The sequence below is a fragment of the Chrysemys picta genome, chromosome 3 (genome assembly GCF_011386835.1).
Source record: "Chrysemys picta bellii isolate R12L10 chromosome 3, ASM1138683v2, whole genome shotgun sequence".
NCBI lineage: Eukaryota > Metazoa > Chordata > Testudines > Emydidae > Chrysemys > Chrysemys picta.
This window is the reverse complement of record NC_088793.1, coordinates 123076282-123096599: the sequence shown is the minus strand read 5'-3', so window position 1 is coordinate 123096599 and position 20318 is coordinate 123076282. Positions and strand designations below refer to the sequence as shown.

Sequence of the window (20318 nt, the reverse complement as noted above, 5' to 3'; positions counted from 1 at the left end):
ATAAATGGCATCAGAGACTTGGTGGGATAATTCACAACTAGAATATTGGTATAGAAGGATAAAGCTTGTTCACAAAGGACAGGCAGGGAAAAGAGGGCACAGGTGCCTTATATATCACAGATATATACACTTGCACGGAGGCTGAGATACAAGGGAGAGGCAGACCTATTGAACGTATCTGGGTAAGGATAAAAGGGCTAAAATAAATAAAGGTGATATGGTAGGTGCCCACTACAGACCACCTAACCAGGAAGAAGAGTTGGATGAGATTTTTTTAAAAGAACAAAATCACCCAAAACATAAAGACTTGGTAGTAATGGGGGACTTGAATTATCCAGACATCTGTTGGGAAAATAACACAGCAGGGCACCGATTATCCCACAAGTACATGGAATGCACTAGAGACAACATTTTATTACAGGATAAAACAAGTGACTATGGGAGAGGCTGTTCTAGATCGACTCAGACAGGGAGGAACTAGTTGAGAATTTGACAATGGAAGGCAGCTTGGGTGAAAGTGATCATGAAATGACAGAGCTCATGATTTTAAGGACTAGCAGGATGGAAAACAGCAGAATAAAGACAAATCTTCAAGAAGGAAGACTTTAGCAAACTCAGATAACTGGTAGGTAAGATTCCCATGGGAAGCAAGTCTTAGGGGAAAAAGGAGTTCAAGAGAGTTGGCAGTTTTTTAAAGGGCACAAGAGCAAACTATCCCAATGGATAGGAAAGATAGGAAGTATGATACAAGACCCATCGGTTTAACCAGACGTTAAATGACCTGAAACTCAAAAAGGCATACAAAAAGTAGAAATTGGGTCATATTATGAAGGATGAATATTAAAAAACACCACAAACATATAGGGACAAAATTAGAAAGGCCAAGACAAAAAAATGAGGTTAAGCTAGCTAAGGACATAAGAGTTCAGTTAAACATTAGGAAAAACTTCCTAACTGTAAGAGTAGTTGAGCTCTGGAACAAATTACGTAGGGAGGTTGTGGAATCTCTATCACTGGACTTTTTAAGAACAGGTTAGATAAATGCCTGTCAGGGATGGTCTAGATAATCCTTAGTCCTCCCTCAGCTCAGTGTTGCCCTACTGAGGTCCCTTTCCAGTCCTACATGTTATGATTCTATAATATTTGGTCATAGATTAAACAGCAATAATCACCTTTTAAAAACCCGGAGACGGGTTCAGCAGTCAAACAACTTGCTTACAAAATTCCTAGTCAAGATTAGTACATTTGAGCACTTCAAAAGTCTAAAATACTCTCATCTTAAACCACAACCCCCCTAACTATTCTGTACCTACCATAGCTATCAGTAACACTTAGCATTACTAAAACTAAGGGGGAGAGAGGGACTTTTTTTTGGCAGTTTGTTTACTTTGTGCATAGTATCTGCCATCCTACTTAACAACAGCCTAATCAGCATTATGACTCCACCTATCAGGAAGTAGGAGACAATCTGTCAATCAACTGCAGTAGGTTAGCTCCAAGGTCACTTTTTCTTCAAATATTTGCCAGATCTCCTCCTCTCTCAGTAGGAAGAAGGTAGAAGACAAAATTAAAGAAAGAAGAAAAAGGAGTGAAGAGACAAAGGATAAATAGGCGAACAAGCCTGCACCTCCCCCACTCAGCGACTCCAATCAACCCCAGTGCACCACTTTTTCCAGGCTCCAAGTATCCCAGACCAAGCAAGCTCTAATTTGAAGGGGACCCCTCTGAATGAGTCCCTGGCCATTCTGGGCCCTGCTTCCAATTCAGTCCGTTTCCCACACCAAGAGAATGATGACCACAGGTGCAGTTTTACCCACAACTAATACATTCCACCATATCTCAGCACTCTCACTAAGGGCTTCTCATTCAGCACCAAGCTCCACTGGGATGAGGTGTAGCCAGTTAACTCATTTTATCATCCACTTATCTCATTATGTGATGTTATGGTCAATTCATATGCTATTGTATATATAATCAATGTATGCTAAATTGATTTAAGTTACTAGGCATAGGCTTAAGAACACCTGACATGAGTGGGTGACCTAGGAATAACCCTATGCCAGCAAGATAACTACAAAAAGTGTACCAATAGGTAATGTTACAAAAAACTAGATTGCAATAAACAGCAACTGTCTAAGATCACAAGATACTTGATTGTAGCATCATGGATAGTCCTGTTCCGACCACAAGATACATGTTGTATGTAGATACTAATGAGAATAAGAGGAACTAAGAATAACCTATGAACAATGGGGTACCCCAATATTCATCGGTGGGGAAGTACAGATAAGGAAAAGAGGGTTGAAACCCTCATGCACATGCATGCGGTATTAGGTGTGGCCAGATTACCGTAAGAGAGGTTCCCTGGTTGGGTAGAAGTGGGAAAACCCACAGAACCAACCCACAAGAAACCATCCCTCTAACGATGCTCGTCTACTGCAGGGGTGGCCAGAGAAGGAGCCAGAATTTACCAATGTACATTGTCAAAGAGCCACAGTAACATGTCAGCAGCCCCCCCCATCAGCTCCCGCCCCCTGCTCCCAATGTCTCCTGCCCACCGGCAGCCCCACCCTCCAATCAGCATCTCCCCTCCCTCTCCGCACCTCCCAATCAGCTGTTTTGTGACATGCAGGAGGCTGGGGGGGGGGGGGGGAGAAGAGGAGGGAGGGAGGAACGAGGGCATGGCAGGCTCAGAGGAGGGGGCGGGAAGGGATGGACTGGGGGCAGGGCCTGTGGCAGAGCCAGGGGTTGAGCAGTGAGCACCCCCCGGCACATTGGGAAGTTGGCACCTGTAGCTCCAGCCCCAGAGTCGGTGCCTATACAAGGAGCCGCATATTAACTTCTGAAGAGCCACATGTGGCTCCGGAGCCACAGGTTGGCCACCCCAGTCTACAGAGAGGTCCATCAGACCATAGAATATCTTTGAGGATGTGAGTATGACTGCAGCCTTCAATCATTACATGAGTTTTTGTAGGATTTAAATATGCATGGATAATTGTAATTTTACTTATTGCTTTAATTAAACTACAAGTACAAAGTCTTATTTGTACTACAAATTATGTTTGTGGTCACTATTCTTGGACTTCAGTGCTGTTATCCTCTACAGGTTGAGCAATATTGCCTCGCTGACATAAACCACACAGAAGAAACCTGGTGGCTTGGCTCATCTTTTTTTCCCTATGCCTCCCAGGAGTAAAGAAGGGAAGAAAGATAACCCATTGAACTTTTCAAAAACAAAGATCCCTGCCAGTTTGGGATGATGAGCTCATCTCCTCATCCCACTCAACCCACTCCAAGTGATGGCGGACTCTGGGGCAGGGGAATTAAGAAAATCAGTAGAGAAGGGAAACTGCAAAAACACTGGTGATGGAGAAAAGAAAAGGGAAATTGATTATGGAAGTAACCCAAATCAAACAACCAACCATACAAGACCACTACAGAAAAAACAGAGATCTAATATGGCAGAATACAGGATCAGCACTGAAGTAAGCAGTCCTACATGTTACCACCAGCCAAGAGACTGGGAGAATTCAAATCATGGTACTGACTTTGGGTCTCACTATGCTACCCCTCCACCACAAAATCTTTCGTATCACCCTTCTGCTAGAAATTTTCTGGTAAATTTTCCAAGCCCTGTTATTAATGCTAACATTTTTAATCTTTCCATAGTCTCCTGTAACATACACTAGTACATTTCTTTGAATCTCCCAAAGGAAACCACAAAGATGGTAATAAATTCTGAGAGTGCATACAGAGTTCGGGTCTGACAGTGCTGAGCAGAACAACTGCAGAATCATCCCCCTGCCCTGCCAGCCCCATTTAGGTGAATGAAGTGGAGCTGCCTGGAAAGGAGCTGCCCTAATTGGGGAATGAGGGCCAGCCCAGAGCTATATAAGAGACTGAAGAAGGAAGCCAAGGTGGTGGGACAGAGAAGAGTGAGGGAATGCAGGCAGGGAGAAAGCCCTTCCCTCCTGGGTTCAGACACAAGGAACCCAAAGCTGTGTACGCTGTATGCTGACAAGGTGGTGGGAACACAAAGTCGTAAATAAAAGCACCAGTGGTTTCTGAACCCGAGGGTCTCTGAGTGGCTTTATCTGAGCCAGCAGAGGCAGGAGTGCGAACTGTGCTCTACATAGGAAAATCCCATTTTTCTGCATCAAATCAAAAATCAGAGCCACTACAGAGGCAGCTGTTTTGATATAGAGCACCTCTTCCAGAAGTCAGTTCTGATATAAGGGACAAAAGAAGTGAATTCTCAATTACACAGTTTTAGACCTTCTGGCCTATTTTCTCATTTAGTATATTTTGTTATTTATCTAAAAACATTATCTTAACTTTACTATCAAGCTTTATGGTACTTTTGTATGAAGCATGATGATCTGCAAGTTTGTGCATTCAAGTGCAAACGTCGATTTGCTATTGTTACTTTACAATAGCTAGTATTTATCCCAAACATCTGACAATCTTTGGGACCAACAGAACTGAAAATACACTGCTATACCATTTTGTTGGCTGTTATGCCAGCAACATTCATGCCCCAATAACAAAGAGTGTTAACATTCTCATTATAATAATCCTTTTCTGCTGTGCTTTTTGAGATGGTTTTGGAAGGTTTGGGTTAAAAAGGTAGTTTGCAAAATATACTCAAATCTGGCATTAAATCTCAAGACACATTTTTCCCTCCTACACAGTTTTATGGTCAGCCTATCCCAACTGTTCCTCAGAATGGGTTTTCTGCCCAACTATTCTTCAAACATTAATAACTGGATTTATCCTAGAGACCAGTAAATGGGCACATAGTTCATTTGTTTAATTGCTACTCAAGATCTAAGCTCCAAAGAATCAGCAGGTAATTCTAGAATAAAACAAGCTCGTAAGCCTGGTCTGGTCTACAAAACTACAAAAACGACCTCTTCCTGAGTGTTCAAAACAAGTTTAACTTCAGTTTCTGAAATGATGCTGGACACTGTCCTTGTCTATATTGGCATTTAAATAGTATTCAGCTGCAAGCATTGCTACCGTCCATTGTCATCAGTCATTTTTCTACTGTAAACAAGTCTTCTGAGGTCCACAGAGTGGAAGTCACAATACACACTATAAAAAGCAACAGAGGGTCCTGTGGCTCCTTTAAGACTAACAGAAGTATTGGGAGCATAAGCTTTCGTGGGTAAGAACCTCACTTCTTCAGATGCAAGTAATGGAAATTTCCAGAGGCAGGTATAAATCAGTATGGAGATAACGAGGTTAGTTCCATCAGGGAGGGTGAGGTGCTCTGCTAGCAGTTGAGGTGTGAACACCAAGGGAGGAGAAACTGCTTCTGTAGTTGGATAGCCATTCACAGTCTTTGTTTAATCCTGATCTGATGGTGTCAAATTTGCAAATGAACTGGAGCTCAGCAGTTTCTCTTTGGAGTCTGGTCCTGAAGTTTTTTTGCTGTAAGATGGCTACCTTTATATCTGCTATTGTGTAGCCAGGGAGGTTGAAGTGTTCTCCTACAGGTTTTTGTATATTGCCATTCCTGATATCTGACTTGAGTCCATTTATCCTCTTGCGTAGTGACTGTCCAGTTTGGCCAATGTACATAGCAGAGGGGCATTGCTGGCACATGATGGCATATATAACATTGGTGGACGTGCAGGTGAATGAGCCGGTGATGTTGTAGATGATCTGGTTAGGTCCTGTGATGGTGTTGCTGGTGTAGATATGTGGGCAGAGTTGGCATCGAGGTTTGTTGCATGGGTTGGTTCCTGAGTTAGAGTTGTTATGGTGCGGTGCGTGGTTGCTGGTGAGAATATGCTTAAGGTTGGCGGGTTGGCTGTGGGAGAGGACTGGCCTGCCTCCCACCATTAAAAAAAACCAGAGTACAAACGGTGTATGTTTTGTACAGGGTGGATAGAAAAGAATTTTTAAAGTGAACAAATTAATTTTTAAAAAAAATAAACACATTTAAAATTAAATCTGAAATTATGACAACCTATGTGAAGGCTTAGCCCTATTCTGACAAATGAAATGCTTTGTAAGCGAATATTCAAAGACAATTGTATCAACTTTATAAATGTATGTATTTTATAGGCTGTCTTGAGATTGTATTCATGTTAAAGGGTGAGCTAAAAGATATTTCCTGTAAGAACTAAAATCCCTAGGGGGTAATTAAGACAAATCCATTATTCTGAAACAAAGCAGGTAAGTAGTCTGTTTCATTCCCTGGAAAATAGCACACTGCGTTAACCTGGCTCAAGAGGCATGGCAGGCAAAACTAAGCTTTATGAAGTGATCACCCTGATGTAGAAAGAAAGATGTCTCTCACTTGATTCAGGAACTGACAAGTAACTGTGACCCAGAGACAGGCCCTGTGGAAAGGGCATGAAATAGTTTAGTCCTCTCAGGGTCTCCATGCGGAACATGGAGAACTGACTGGTAAGATGCACCTGCATATAAGCTGGTTATTGTTTCTATTATGTTTTCTTCATGATGCTTTTGTTCTAAATAAAAAGTACTTTGCTTTAATGAAAGTTGGGCTGGTCACTGGTTAACTCTGTCATTGCTCCGGAGATAACAGGACTGAAATAAGGTCAGATCTGCTGAAATAATCACAACGAATTACAGGAGTCTGCAGCCCAAGATCCAGGTCTAGAAGGAAATAGTCATAGAAGACCACCTTGAAGTTAACAGCTAGAGGCCCGAGACCTAACAGGGATATCATTAAAGGGGCCATGAAGGGGTGAGAGATGCAGTTAAGTCAGGAACAGTGCCACTATAATTTAAATAATTTAAGTAAAAAAAAATGTTCTAGCAATGAGCCCTCTTCAAATATTAATGAAAAGGGAAACAGCTTTACTGAAACCAGGTAGAAGAGGATCAGATCCACTAAACCTAAAAAAACTGAAGGACATACAGCCAGATAGTCAAAGATGCTTAGGTTCCTAAATATACAGGATGTAGACATCTAACCTGCTAAGGCACTTCTGAAAATCCCACTAGGTGCCCATCTGCAGCTTTAGGCACCTAAATACTTTTGAAAAATCTCATCAGTGGTGACCAGAAACAATCCACCAATTCACTAACTACTGTTATTACTTTTTTTATTATTATTAAACTAAATCTGGTTTAAATACAAAATGTTTTGATAAACTTTTTCTTATGTATCCAGCACATTTAACTAATAAAATTTTAACTAATAAAAAATAAAAATGCTGTTTTTGTGCATCTGTAATTGAATTCCAATTTCCATCCAAATGCAGCTTGATGCAAATCACAAAAAAATTAATCTAATAAATACAACATGTATTATTCACCATTTTCTAACAAAAATGAAAAAAATAAATAAATTTTGGGCTATGTAACTGATTAGATGTATATAGATATAGCATATCCTTGTTAACAAAAAGGTAGCGAATTTAGTATAAAGGCTACATTTAGTTGCAAATTAACATGGTTTAATGGTTACATCAACCAGTGTGAATGAACCTCTCTTTAGAAATACAAGTACAAAAGCTAAACAAGATTAAAATCTATTTAAAAATCAAGGTTTTCTGCTTGCTGATTTAAATGATGATTAAAATCTTTGACAACAATGATTTTAACATCAAACCACCCTATTTTTGCAAGTTTACAACCAGTGGTGCAAATAGAAATCATTTCTTGCTGGTACTTTGCACTCATGGGAGGGACACAGAAGGGGGACACATGACCTCCTGTGACCCCCCCCATGTGACTCCTCCCCACCCCCAGACCGGGACCCCCATGCTCTCTCTGTCCCCTCCCCATGATCCACATCCATCCCATGTTACCTAGGGGACAGGGGCTCTGTCCTCCTCCCGCTGCACCGGAGACTTCTGCTGTACAGACCCCAGGCAGGACTCAGGAGACGCAGCTGTGTGGAAGCGCTAGAGGCGGTACAGCTGTGGCAATGGAGCTGCTGTACCGCCCCTCCCACCCCCTCCACTCACCCCCCCCACAGTCCTGTCCTCCGGCGGGGCTGCTGTACAGACCCCAAGCAGGACGACTCAGGAGATGCAGCTGCATGGAAGGGCTGGGGGCGGGCTCCTCCTGTGTCTTTCCAGTACGGCATACCAGCTATAAATATCTTACTGGCATGGCCTACTGGACTGTACCACCGTACTTGCACCACTGTTTACAACCCAACTTCTGCAAAAAAGAGCCATGGGCTCTTTAATTACCACAAGGTGCCAGAATCTATTTTGCATCTTATCCAAAATACAGTATCTCTAACACAACAGCAGAGCAACTCCTAGTACTACACCAGGGCATAAACTCAATATTGGCACAGTGATGACTACAATCCTAATGAAATAAGAGGCATTTTTTAGATCAGGTCTCATACAAACATTAACTAGGCCTAACTGCTTTGGAGATCGGAGAAAATCAGAGAGCAAGAAATAGCGTCACAAGGTTCCTTTTAGTGTGTGTCTTGAGGGCTCCAGGTTTACTTTTAATATAAATGGGACACACACTATTTTAAAGAAATATTACTCAGCTTGTTAGAAGCCAATTGGCTTAGAAGCAAGTAACATTTTTGTAGATTCAGTTTAAAGATCATTGGGTCAACCTGTCAGACCACAAGTGAACTCTTGATTAGAGTATTAAGTGCAGCAATCTTTAACACTTAGACCTATTGATTCAAAGCCCAGAGAGCAGTTAGTCACTTATATACACTACCCATTTATTCAATACCATTTTTAATGTGCAAAACATGAGATCAGAAAAAGCCTTTAGCAGCGAACAGAACTCTGCTTATAACCTTTCCATTTTCTAACTGCCTCTTCTATGCCACACAGGGTCAGTAATCTTCATCTTATTCCTTTATATAAATGTACTACAGTCAGTTACAACAACTATTAGGTGTTGAATTTCTAAAACTACTAGAATCAATTTTCAGTTTTTAATGACTTACTTAGGCGACTATTAAGAATTATTGACAAGCTTCTGCTCCAATAAAAAGTTTTTTTTGTTTTGTTTTGGAAGTATGAAAGAAAAACTAGATGTACAGTGAATCAAATTCCGCTTACATTTACACACTGGGTAGACAACAGTGACAATGATGCCAGCAGATAGGGCCAGTGCCCTTCCCAGGATGACCCAACACTAGAGTAGGCAATTCATTTGAAGGGAGGCAAATTGAGAGATAGGAAACAAAGTTCAAGAATCGGGAGGGTTGCTTGAGTGAAGATTTGGACTTTTTATAAGGGTGAAAAAAGAGGAGAGGTGTATAGCTAATTCCTTTCAGATTCATATATTTCAAAATAAATCAATGCATTTAACATACACAGTAATTGAACTACATAACATTGTTCTTTGAATGAGCAAAACAGAAGAAGTTGTGCTCACAGACTTAGTTGCACATAACATGACAATAAGCAGATCCACATGAAGCAGGAAGAACCATGTTATGTCAAAAAATACTGCCCTAACTGGCTCAAACTGACAAAAAAGTTGGCTTGCTGATAATTATTTGAGTAGACAGTATAGATCCATACTGCAAAAGTTACAAGCCTCCCAGGAGCACAAACTCAGAACTCTGTGTTACAAGATTCAGAGTAGCAGCCGTGTTAGTCTGTATCCGCAAAAAGAACCGGAGTACTTGTGGCACCTTAGAGACTAACAAATTTGTTAGTCTCTAAGGTGCCACAAGTACTCCTGTTCTTTGTGTGTTACAAGAGAGTGTCTGAAGCAATATACATGCTTCCCTGTAAATCCAAAATTTAGATTACGGAGATAAATCCCTCTGTTTCCTATCCAGATGGCTGAAAAATATTCTGAAGAACAAAAGGGAAGGTGGGAATTCTGGATCCAGATAGAGGCAATATACTCATTTAGCTGATACCTGTCACCCTTTCTTCTCCAAATATTGTCTACAAGCAGTGGTTCTCAAACAGGGGTGCGCAGAGGTCTTCCAAGGGATACATCAACTCATCTAGATATTTGCCTAGTTTTACAACAAGCTACATAAAAATCAATAGCGAAGTCAGTACAAACTAAAATTTCATACAGACACTGAAATGTAAGTGCAATTTTTAAATTCCAATTGATTTATTTTATAATTACATGGTAAAAATGAGAAAGTAAGCAATTTTTTAGTATAGTATGCTGTGACACTGTGTATTTTTATGTCTTGATTTTGTAAACAAGTAGTTTTTAAGTGAGGTGAAACTTGAGGATACACAAAACAGTCTCCTGAAAAGGGTACAGTAGTGTGGAAAGGTTGAGAGCCACTGGTCTACAGGGATTCCCCCTTTTAGAAAACTGACTAGCAGTGACAACACTGAAAGGTAGGTCAAAGGAAGATCACTGAAATGGAAACTGGACGGATTGCTCTCTTGAACTGGTGAACCTATCTAGCTAACAAGAGATGTTTACCTTGCAGAAGTATTAAGATGGTCAAATACCATTTTTGTATCACAAAACTAGAGACATTTCCTTGTCAGGCAATAGAAGCTGCTATTCATGCAATAGAAACATGAAACAAAATCTTCAGGAATTGTGACACCACACTATCATTTGAAGACCATGAGAAATTTTATCCATGTGTACTGTTTTCCAGGCAGTTTTCAGCCTGAATTACAAAAAGAGTGCAATGAATAGACCTATTCCTATCCTGGTAATTAGTGGCAGCTCTTTTAACCTCTCAACTATGTACTCTAGTTTTACCAATAAGAGAGACCATGGACATAGGACAAACTACAGACATTAATAGACTTAAATAGAAATTTAAAACTACTGCCAGGCATAATTTAGGTTGCAGGCCCACTGGAATCTTATCTTTGAGAAATCTGGTGTAAGCAAGAGTCATCAGGACGTGCATTTCACTTATTCTCCTGGCTGAAGTTATTTTCCACTTCGAAGGAACACCGTTCAAGGAAGGTGGAACAGTCTCTTTTGGAAGGGCGACTTCCTAAATCTGTGAGCGCCAAGACTAAGCCCTACAACTAGAGGCTACCAAGAACAGGAGGGAACATAGTTAGCAGCATTTTTAAAAGTATACCAACTACTGAGTGTGCAAAAACTGAAGAACCTTGAACAGGAGAGAGATAAAATGATATAGCTGCTACATTAAACTTTAGCTGAATTTAAATGAAAACAGTGTCAAAGGTCTCACCTTTGCCAGCTGTAATCTCTATCAGAAGATAAAGTAAAAAACCTTTTCATTTTCAGAGCATAAATTTGCTTTGTAGGTTTCCTACTTTCTAAACAGAAGTTAGTTGCTTATTTCTCAACAGTGAGCAAGAGAGTTTAATGAAGTTCCAACTTCCAAGCTTCCAGCTTCCATCTTGATCCTAGATCAGGGGAGAGCAAACTTTTTGGCCTGAGGGCCACATCAGGGTTCCGAAACAGTATGGAGGGCCAGGTAGGGAACATTGTGCCTCCCCAAACAGCCTAGCCCCCACCCTCTATCTGGCCCCTCCCACTTCCCATCCCTGACTGCCCCCCTCAGAATCCCCGACCCATCCAACCCCCCCTGCTCCTTATCGTGACTGCCCCCTCAGTTGGTACGCCCACGGCCACAACAGATACTTCTATACCTTAAGTTCCAAGGATGCATGTATTCCCCAGGAATGAGGGTCCATAAAAAACAAACCATTTTCCTTTGAAATTTAAAAAACATCTTCATCTGCAATAAGTTATTTTTAGGAAACTTAATTCATGCTTTTACAATATCCCACAAAACATGAACATGATCACCAAGCATGACTTATTGTTCTACTGTAGCCAACATGTTACTTTTACCCTAAAAATGACTTCATAGCACCATAATCAAGTCAAATCCATTTATATAAATTTACTCTGAAGAAGCAAGATCCTTCAGTTGAAATGCCAATTATTCTCATGTCTCTGCCCACCATGCTAACTAAGAGCAATATCAAACTTCCTGACAAGAAAAGGATACAGCAAAGGAAAGCTCCATCAGTTTGATAAATTCTCCCCACTGACAAGGAACAGCCTTGAAACCCCTAGATTCTGCTCTGAACGTCTGCCCATCCATACTGCATTCCTGACCCTCCTCTACTCTTGTAGCAAGGCTACTTGAGTTACAATGCCATTAGTCCCTATCACATGCTTGTGCCCTACCAACACATACCCCAACCGCTCAAACACCAGTTCCCCACCAAGTGCAGGGAACAGTGTAGTGCAGATTTACTGTCTCTAAGTAGCATTAATTAACACTAGTTTTGCTGTCGATATTTCCACCAGGTTTGGAAATTGACTGTGCTGTGTGGACTAGCCATTATCTGACTTTCACCTTGGTCCTCTTAAGAGCCTTGCACACTGACCACGCAGTACTTTTGGGGAAGGGCTTTCATGTGTTTGGAGGAGAGGATGAATACCACAAAGATTCTGCTCCTTCTGTACTGCCATGGCTAATTTCTGATGGCCTATATCCAGCATAAGTACACTGAAGCACAAAGCCTTCAGATACTCTCCTGATAGGCAACACAAAAGAATGAGAACAATAAAAGTGAAAGAGGGTGCTGTCATTTGCATAATCCATATTAGGAATGCTATTAAACTTTGATTTTACCAAATGCAGAAATTATTTAAATGCTGTTATGTCAGTAAGTTCCCAGTAGCCAAATGAATCCCCAATGTTCATTGTTGTGTTGTACTAATTAAATAATTTTAACTAAAATGGTCAGAAAGTACGCACAAGCTGTTTATCAGTGTTGGTCTTTGAGCTGCAGTATACTCAAAGGACATGCTACTTTAGATGTGATAATTATTGAGCTCTTACATTTTTGCTTGCTAAGAAGCCACAGAAGAGCTCCAACAGAGAATTTCACATTAATCAGAACTAACAGGGCACTTTATTATTAAGCCTGTGATTACCATCTAAAAACATTTATTTAGCACTGTATTTGTGGGTGCAAATTCCAAGAGATTGGTTAAATTGATAAGAGGTTTACCCTAAGCTCTTTTCGGGAAATTTTAAATAAATTTATCTTCTATGAGCTGCATCAGAAATACTAAATAAATTTTAAATATTCATTCATAAAACAATATTAAGTCCTTTACTCACCTGCTTACTAAAGCGCCAATTATCTTTTCCAGACCCAACTCTTCACTAATTAACTCTGATGCAGGGAAATACCCATCTCCAATCAATAGGACATACCTGCAAATTCTAAAATCAGTGAGTCAAATGAAACCACAAGGGGACTAAATGTATACAGGAGGATCAAATATTTTAAATTATTTCTTTAAAAGAAAAAGCATGATAAAACTGTCAGAATTCTAATTCCTGAAACAGACACTCCAAAGTAGTAAGAATGAATGGAATAAGGAGCACACAGTTGTGGGCTTTGCAGACTGCTTTGCTCAATTGTTTCAAACAACTACTGTTCTGGAATCTACAGTGTTGCATCATATTAACTGATATGGTAGGGGACTACATGAATTTAATATCAGAAAAGGATGAAATTGAGAACAAATCCCAGGTCAGGTATTTAAGGCTTACTGGTGTACCTGGAAAAAAAAATCCTACATCCCATCGTTCTGTAAGAAACTCGTTTGCCAACTAACACCTCTCCAAAGTGACTAATTTTTCCCCAGGAAACTTTCTAGGTGAGTTGACTATGGATAGAAAAATCCTTCTTCTAAATCAATATCATGTACCATATTAAAGTGTTCCATTCCATCATTCCTTAATTTGATTTTTGAAAGTCAAATATTTCTAATTACTAGTTCAGAAACAGGACTATACGAAGATTGCTCAATCTGCTTTACTTAAAGTTGTAACGACTCTGTTCCAGCAAAGAAATTTGGAAAAATTGGACAGAGTCACTGTTTATACAATGTTCAGCTGTCTATGCAAGTGTTCAGTCATCTATTAATCTGCAGAAGCAGAAAGTTGCACATTAGCAACAGTCAGGAAGAAGGTATGGACTGAGGTCTAAGACTAAGCAAATACGCAAATTCACATGCTTACCCCTCATATGTGCGTCCACATTTATTCATTTTTAAAAAGTTAATATTACAAATTTATTGTCTCCTAAAAGCGTACTGTAGCTAATTATGAAGAATTTACCCTAGGAATTTGCTAGAGATTCAGGCCATAGACTGAAGTGCTTGTAGATTTTGCCATAACTATACGAAGGTAGGGTTGCCATAGTTGCACTAATTTTAATTTGCTAGTTTGAATTTAATTGAGATATAGTTATTTTCTTTAATTACAAGTGATTTAATATGCACTGAAATAAAGATTATCACCCATAATCTAGAAGTAGGTTAACATCCTGCATTGGCATATACAAGGGTTTGGTTTTATTTTATTTTGACTATTTCTTGAATAAAACTGCCATTTATACCTCAGTAGTGTAACTTTATATATGTTCCTACCCTTATCTAGAAATAAGGGTAACCTAAGAATAACTTAATATTTCTGTGCTTCATGACTAATTTAAAGTTCTGCATGGAGAAGATTAAGTTACTCACCCTGTGCAGTAACTGACCTTCTTCAAGAGATGTCCCTGTGGGTGCTCCACTCCAGGTGTTGGTGCATCCCTACACCTTCGCTCAGAGATTTTTACAGTAGTACTCGTACCGGTCACGCACGCGCAGAGCCTGCCCCCCCCGCTCTGAGTGTACCTTAATAGTATGCATGCGCGACTGGACTCCCCAAGCTACCCCAACTCTGAAGTAGAGGGAAGAAGGGTGGGGAGTGGAGCACACACAGGGATACTCATCTCGAAGAAAGTCAGTTACTGTACAGGTGAGTAACCTCCTCCTCTTCTTTGAGAGATGTCCCTGGGGGTGCCCACTCCAGGTGACTTAAAAGCAGTGTATCTCAAGGAGGTAGGGACTTTGGCTTTGGTAGAAATGCAGTAAATAATACAGCTCTGCCTAATTGTGTATCGGAGAGAGGGCCTTGAGTAAGGGTATAATGCTTAACAAATGTGTGTTCAGAAGTCCAAGTGGTCGCTTTACAGATGTCAGCCAGAGGAACTTTGCATAGAAAAACCACGGAGGTAGCCACAGACCTAGTGGAGTGAGTTCTGATGCCGGCTGGAGGCATAACTTTCTTTCTTTGATAGCACAGTCGGATACAGTCAGAAATCCAGTTTGAAAGTCTCTGGGTAGAAATAGGTGTCCCTTCGGAGCGCTCGGCAATGGAGACAAAGAGTCTAGAAGAATTTCTAAAGGGCTTGGTTCTAGCCAGATAGAAGGACAAAGCCCTGCATACATCTAACGTATGCATTGTGGATTCAAAAGAGTTTGCATGTGGTTTAGGAAAGAAGATTGGTAGGTGTATCGGCTCATTGATGTGGAATGACGAATGAACCTTTGGAAGAAATTTGGGGTGTAGTGGAGGGTAACCTTGTCCTTAAAAAACAACGTGTACGGTGGGTCCGCCCTGAGAGCTGCTATTTCTCCTGCACGGCCGGACAGAGATGATTGCCACTAAGAATGCTGTTTTCATAGAGGGGTGCAAGAGGGAGCAAGTGCCTAGGGACTCGGATGGCTGTTGAGTTAAGCAGGAGAATACTAAGTGAAGGTCCCACGGAGGAGTAGGAGGTTTAATGTCCAGGTATAGGTATTGGAACCCTTTGAGAAAACGCTTTGTGATTGGATGAGCAAGAACAGAGGTATCGTCGCTCTTGTCATGAAAAGTTGTAATAGCAGCTAAGTGGACCTTGATGGAGCTGAAAGAAAGGCCAGATTGTTTAAGGTCTAATAGGTAGTCAAGTACGGGTGGAAGAGGTACAGAAGTAGGAGGGAGTTGTTTAGTGGAGCACCATTGTGTGAATTGCTTCCACTTTCAGAGATAGCAGAACACAACCTACTCGCATCACCTATATAGGAGCAATCTTTGAACCTGCTCAGAGCATGCTACTTCATTTTGGGAGAACTATGGAGGAACCAAGCTTTGAGGTGAAGCATGGACAGGTTGGGGTGAAGAAATCAGCCGTGTTGCTGAGATGAGTTCGGAGTGAGGGGCAACGAAATCGATGGGCAAATTGACATTCTGGTGAGGAACAGAAACCATGGTTGTCTGGGCCACGACGGAGCAATCAGAATTACCGTGGCATGATCTGTTCGTATCTTTGTCAGAACTCTGCGGAGAACCGGTATTGGGGGAAAGCATACAGTAAGTGTTGAGCCCATGAGATCAGGAATGCATCTCCTAGGCAATGTTTGCCCAATCCTACTCTTGGGCAAAACTCAAGACATTTCTTGTTCTTCACAGTCGCAAAAGAGGTCCAGGGTTGTATAGCCCCAAACACGGAATATACTGTGTATGATCATGTCGTTTATCTCCCATTCGTGATCCCTGGGAAAACGTCTGCTTAGTTTGTCCACGGTGGTATTCCGGGCCCCAGGAAGATAGGCGACTGATATCTGGATGTTGTTTGTGAAGCTCCAATTCCACAGCTTCGTGGCTTCTGTGCAAAGTGAATGAGAACGAGCCCATCTCTGCCTGTTGACATAGAACATGCAAGCGATGTTGTTTGTCATTATCCGAACATGTTGGTTCTGAATAAATGGGAGGACGTGATGGCAGGCATTGCGTATGGTTCGCTGTTCCAGTACGTTTATGTGTAGGGAGGCTTCAGTGGAAGACCATAGCCCCTGGGCTGCGTGGTAGGACATGTGCACTCCCCATCCCGTGAGGGATGCATCGGTAGTCATTATGAGTGATGGGGAGTCCTGGAGAAAGGGGACTCCTGAGCAGAGGTTGGAGGGAACTGTCCACCATCGGAGGGAGTCATTGACTCTGAAGGGCATGGATAGAAGCTTGTTTAGAGCATGTACGTTCGGTCTGTAAACTGTGGCCAACCAAGCTTGGAAGCACCTCATGTATAGGTGTGCATTTTTGACCACGAAAGTACACAAGGCCATGTGGCCTAATAGTTGCATGCAGACTCATGCAGTGACCTGGGGATTGTTGTGAAGTTTTGTAACCAGGAGTTTTATGGTGTTGAAGCAATCAAGCGGGAGCAACGCTATTCCTATTTGGGAATCGAGGTGCGCTCCTATGAACTCCAGTTGTTGGGTAGGAGATAAGGTGGATTTGTTTTTGTTTATTTGCAGGCCAAGGGAAAGGAAGCAAGCAACGGTAAGCTGCGTGGATCGAAGCACTTCGTCAACTGTTGAGGCTTTGAGGAGACAATCATCGAGGTAAGGAAATATCACCCCGTTTCCTGAGGTGGGCAGTAACCACGGCTAGGAGTTTGGAGAAAACTCGGGGAGCGGTAGATAGGCTGAAGGGCAACACTCTGTATTGAAAATGTGTCAAACCGAGGGTAAAACGAAGAAAAGGTCTGTGGGCTGGGTGAATAGAGTCCTGTAGGTCGAGGGCTGAAAACCCATCGCCTTGCTCCAGCACTGGGATTATGGTGGTGAGGGTAACCATTTTGAACTTTTGCTTTTTGATAAATTTGTTTAACCGCCTGAGGTCAAAGATCTGTCACCATCCCCCAGTTTTCTTTTCTGTGAAGTAGTAATGGGAGTAGAAACCTTTCCCTCTGTGTTGTTCGGGCACGATTTCCACTGCCCCCACTTGAGGGAGATGTTGTCCTTCTTGGAGGAGCAGTGGCTCATGAGAGGGGTCCCTGAAGAGGGACAGGGAGAGGAGAGGAAAGGTATAGAATAGCCAACTGTGACGACCTCTAAAGTCCACTTGTCGATGGGAGAATGAGCTTAGGCGGTGACCAAAAGGCGGTGTAAGCGCTGAAATGGGAATATGGTTTTCTATACCCTCGACCAAGACTTCAAATTTGCTTATTGGTTGGAGGGGGCTGAGACGCTGCCGAGGAGTTGGGACGGCGGCGTTAGTATCTGGATTTCTGGCGTTGCTGTTATTGCTGTTGCTTGTGAGATCTACGGAATTGCTGGGTGTATGTGGGGTAACGTGGTCGTTGGTAAGGCTGGTATCTATATTCTCATCTTCTGGTCATAAGGGTTTGAATTCCTAAAGACCGGAGAGTTGCCATGGAGCCCTTCATGGAGTGGAGTACATCATTTGGGGTGGAGGCGAATAGTTTGTCACTGTCGAAAGGGAGATCCTCAGTGGTACTCTGGACCTCCTGGGGAAAGGAAGAGGACGAGAGCCATAACCCTCGGCACATCACAACTGCTGTGGCAGTGGACCGTGCCATCGTATTGGTCACATCAAGGGCAGCTTGAAGAGCAGTGCGGGAGATGATTTCTCCCTCAGAAACTATGGCTGTAAATTGTTGTTTCTTTTCTTCTAGTATATGATCAACAAAGTCCATGAATTTATTGTAATTTTTGTGGTCATACTTTGCTAGAACGGCTGTATAATTAGCAATGTGAAACAGCAAAGTGGAAGAAGCGTATACCTTACGTCCGAGCAAATCTACTCACTTACTGTCCTTGTCGGAGGCGGTGGAATGGGGAAATTGGTGTTTGTTCTTTTGGTTAACTGCGTCTACTACCAGCGAGTTTGGCACTAGGTGATTAAAAAGGAATTCTGAGTACTTTCAGTCCGCTCTCTTACAGGTAAGCAGGCTTACAGCCGGGGTTTGCCAAATGGCCTTGGCAGGTTCTGAAAGGGCTGCATTGATAGGTAATGCAATTCTAGAAGAAGAGGGCTGCAGGATGTCAGTTAGCTCATGCTGCTGTTCAGGAACTTCCTCCAGGTTAATTCGTAGCTCATTGGCAGCTCTTTTAAACAGGTCTTGAAATTTTGAAAAGTCATCAAGAGGAGGAGGAAGCAATGCTTCATCAGGCGGAACAACTGGTTAGAGGCAGGCCGTGCTTGCTCTTGCGGTTGTGACAGGGCTCCCTGGTGTCTGGAGTCAGTGGCAGGGTCATCAGCTGATGGTACCAAGCAGGTCTCACGCCTGGCTGCATTGGTATAACGAGTATGGTCCTGAGTATAAGGAGCCCATGGAGTCCAATATTGCCACTGTGGTGGGAAGGGCTTGGGTGGTGCCATCCAGGGGTTAACGCACCATGGGGCAGGACCCTCGTAATAGGATGAGGCAGCTTTTCTATTGTGACGTTGTGCAGTCTATATGGTTTTATAAAAACTTGATAATAAGTCAATATAATGTAACTGAGATAGTTTTAGAGAAAATACGGTAATAAGTGAATGTAACGTAACTGGGATATGCTTCATGCAAAAGGTCTCTTGTAAGGTATCATTACAAAGCTTATAATCTACTGAGTATGATCATCTGATTTGTATAAATGTACCACTCTTGTATCTAAAACTAGAAATATAAAATGTAACTCTGAGGGCCTATTGTAACTGTGTAAAGTGTGGAGCATTAAGGATGGTTTGGAATCTTGATGACTCCCATTGTCTGCAGATGGCTGTATTTACCTGTGAGTCTTCCTGTATATGTGTGTGCTGGCAAGTGAGTAATGAAGTCTTGCAGTGACATGTGATCATGTCACCTGAACTGGAATCCATCTTTAACCTGGTGCTTTTCCAGTGAGGGGGGGTGGAAACCCAGAGGGACAAAGAGTTCCCGCCTTATGCAAAAGATATATAAAGGGGGGGAAGAGAACAGAGAGGGGGAGGAGCCATCATGAAGAATCCCCTAGCTATCACCTGAGCTGCAACAAGAGCTGTACCAGGGGAAAGAATTGTGCCCAGGCCTGGAAGGTGTCCAGTCTGAGAAAAACTTACTGAAGCATCTCTGAGGGTGAGATTATCTGTATTCAGTTTGATTAGGCATAGATTTGCGCATTTTATTTTATTTTGCTTGGTGACTTACTTTGTTCTGTCTGTTACTACTTTGAACCACTTAAATCCTACTGTCTGTATTTAATAAAATCACTTTCTATTTAGTAATTTACTCAGAGTATGTATTAATACCTGGGGGAGCAAACAACTGTGCATATCTCTCTATCAGTGTTATAGAGGGCGAACAATTTATGAGTTTGCCTTGCATAAGCTTTATGCAGGGTAAAACGGATTTATCTGGGTTTAGACCCCATTGGGAGTTGGGCATCTGAGTGCTAAAGACAAGCGCACTTCTGTAAGCTGTTTTCAGGTAAACTTGCAGCTTTGGGACAGGAGATTCAGACCCTGCATCTGTGTCTGGAGCCAGATGGGAGTGTCTGGCTCAGCAAGACAGGGTGCTGGAGTCCTGAGCTGGCAGGGAAAACAGAAGCAGGGGTAGTCTTTGCACATCGGGTGGCAGCTCCCAAGGGGGTTTCTGTGATCCAACCCGTCACATCTATGACCTCTCTTGACCAGGGTCTGTGAACAGGTGATCTGGTAAGGTGAAAATTCTCCCTGCAGCCCAGATTCCTCATCACTCATCACAAGAAAGCTGTGCAGACCTTGTGTGAGGATCCAGAGAGAAGTAGTAGGTGTTAAGTAGGGG

The 20318-nt window shown here is 42.1% G+C and overlaps 1 protein-coding gene and 1 long non-coding RNA gene across 2 annotated transcripts in view; one reads left to right on the top strand and one right to left on the bottom strand.

Moving 5' to 3' along the window:
• QKI (QKI, KH domain containing RNA binding) overlaps positions 1 to 20318 on the bottom strand; it is a 305977-nt gene that overhangs the window by 208185 nt on the left and 77474 nt on the right.
• The window catches only part of LOC122174377 (uncharacterized), a 40667-nt gene that overhangs the window by 4998 nt on the left and 15351 nt on the right, over positions 1 to 20318 (top strand). The window contains exon 2 of the long non-coding RNA XR_006176100.2: positions 17047 to 17133. This is a non-coding gene — a long non-coding RNA (uncharacterized LOC122174377). The remainder of the gene's footprint in view (positions 1 to 17046; positions 17134 to 20318) is intronic.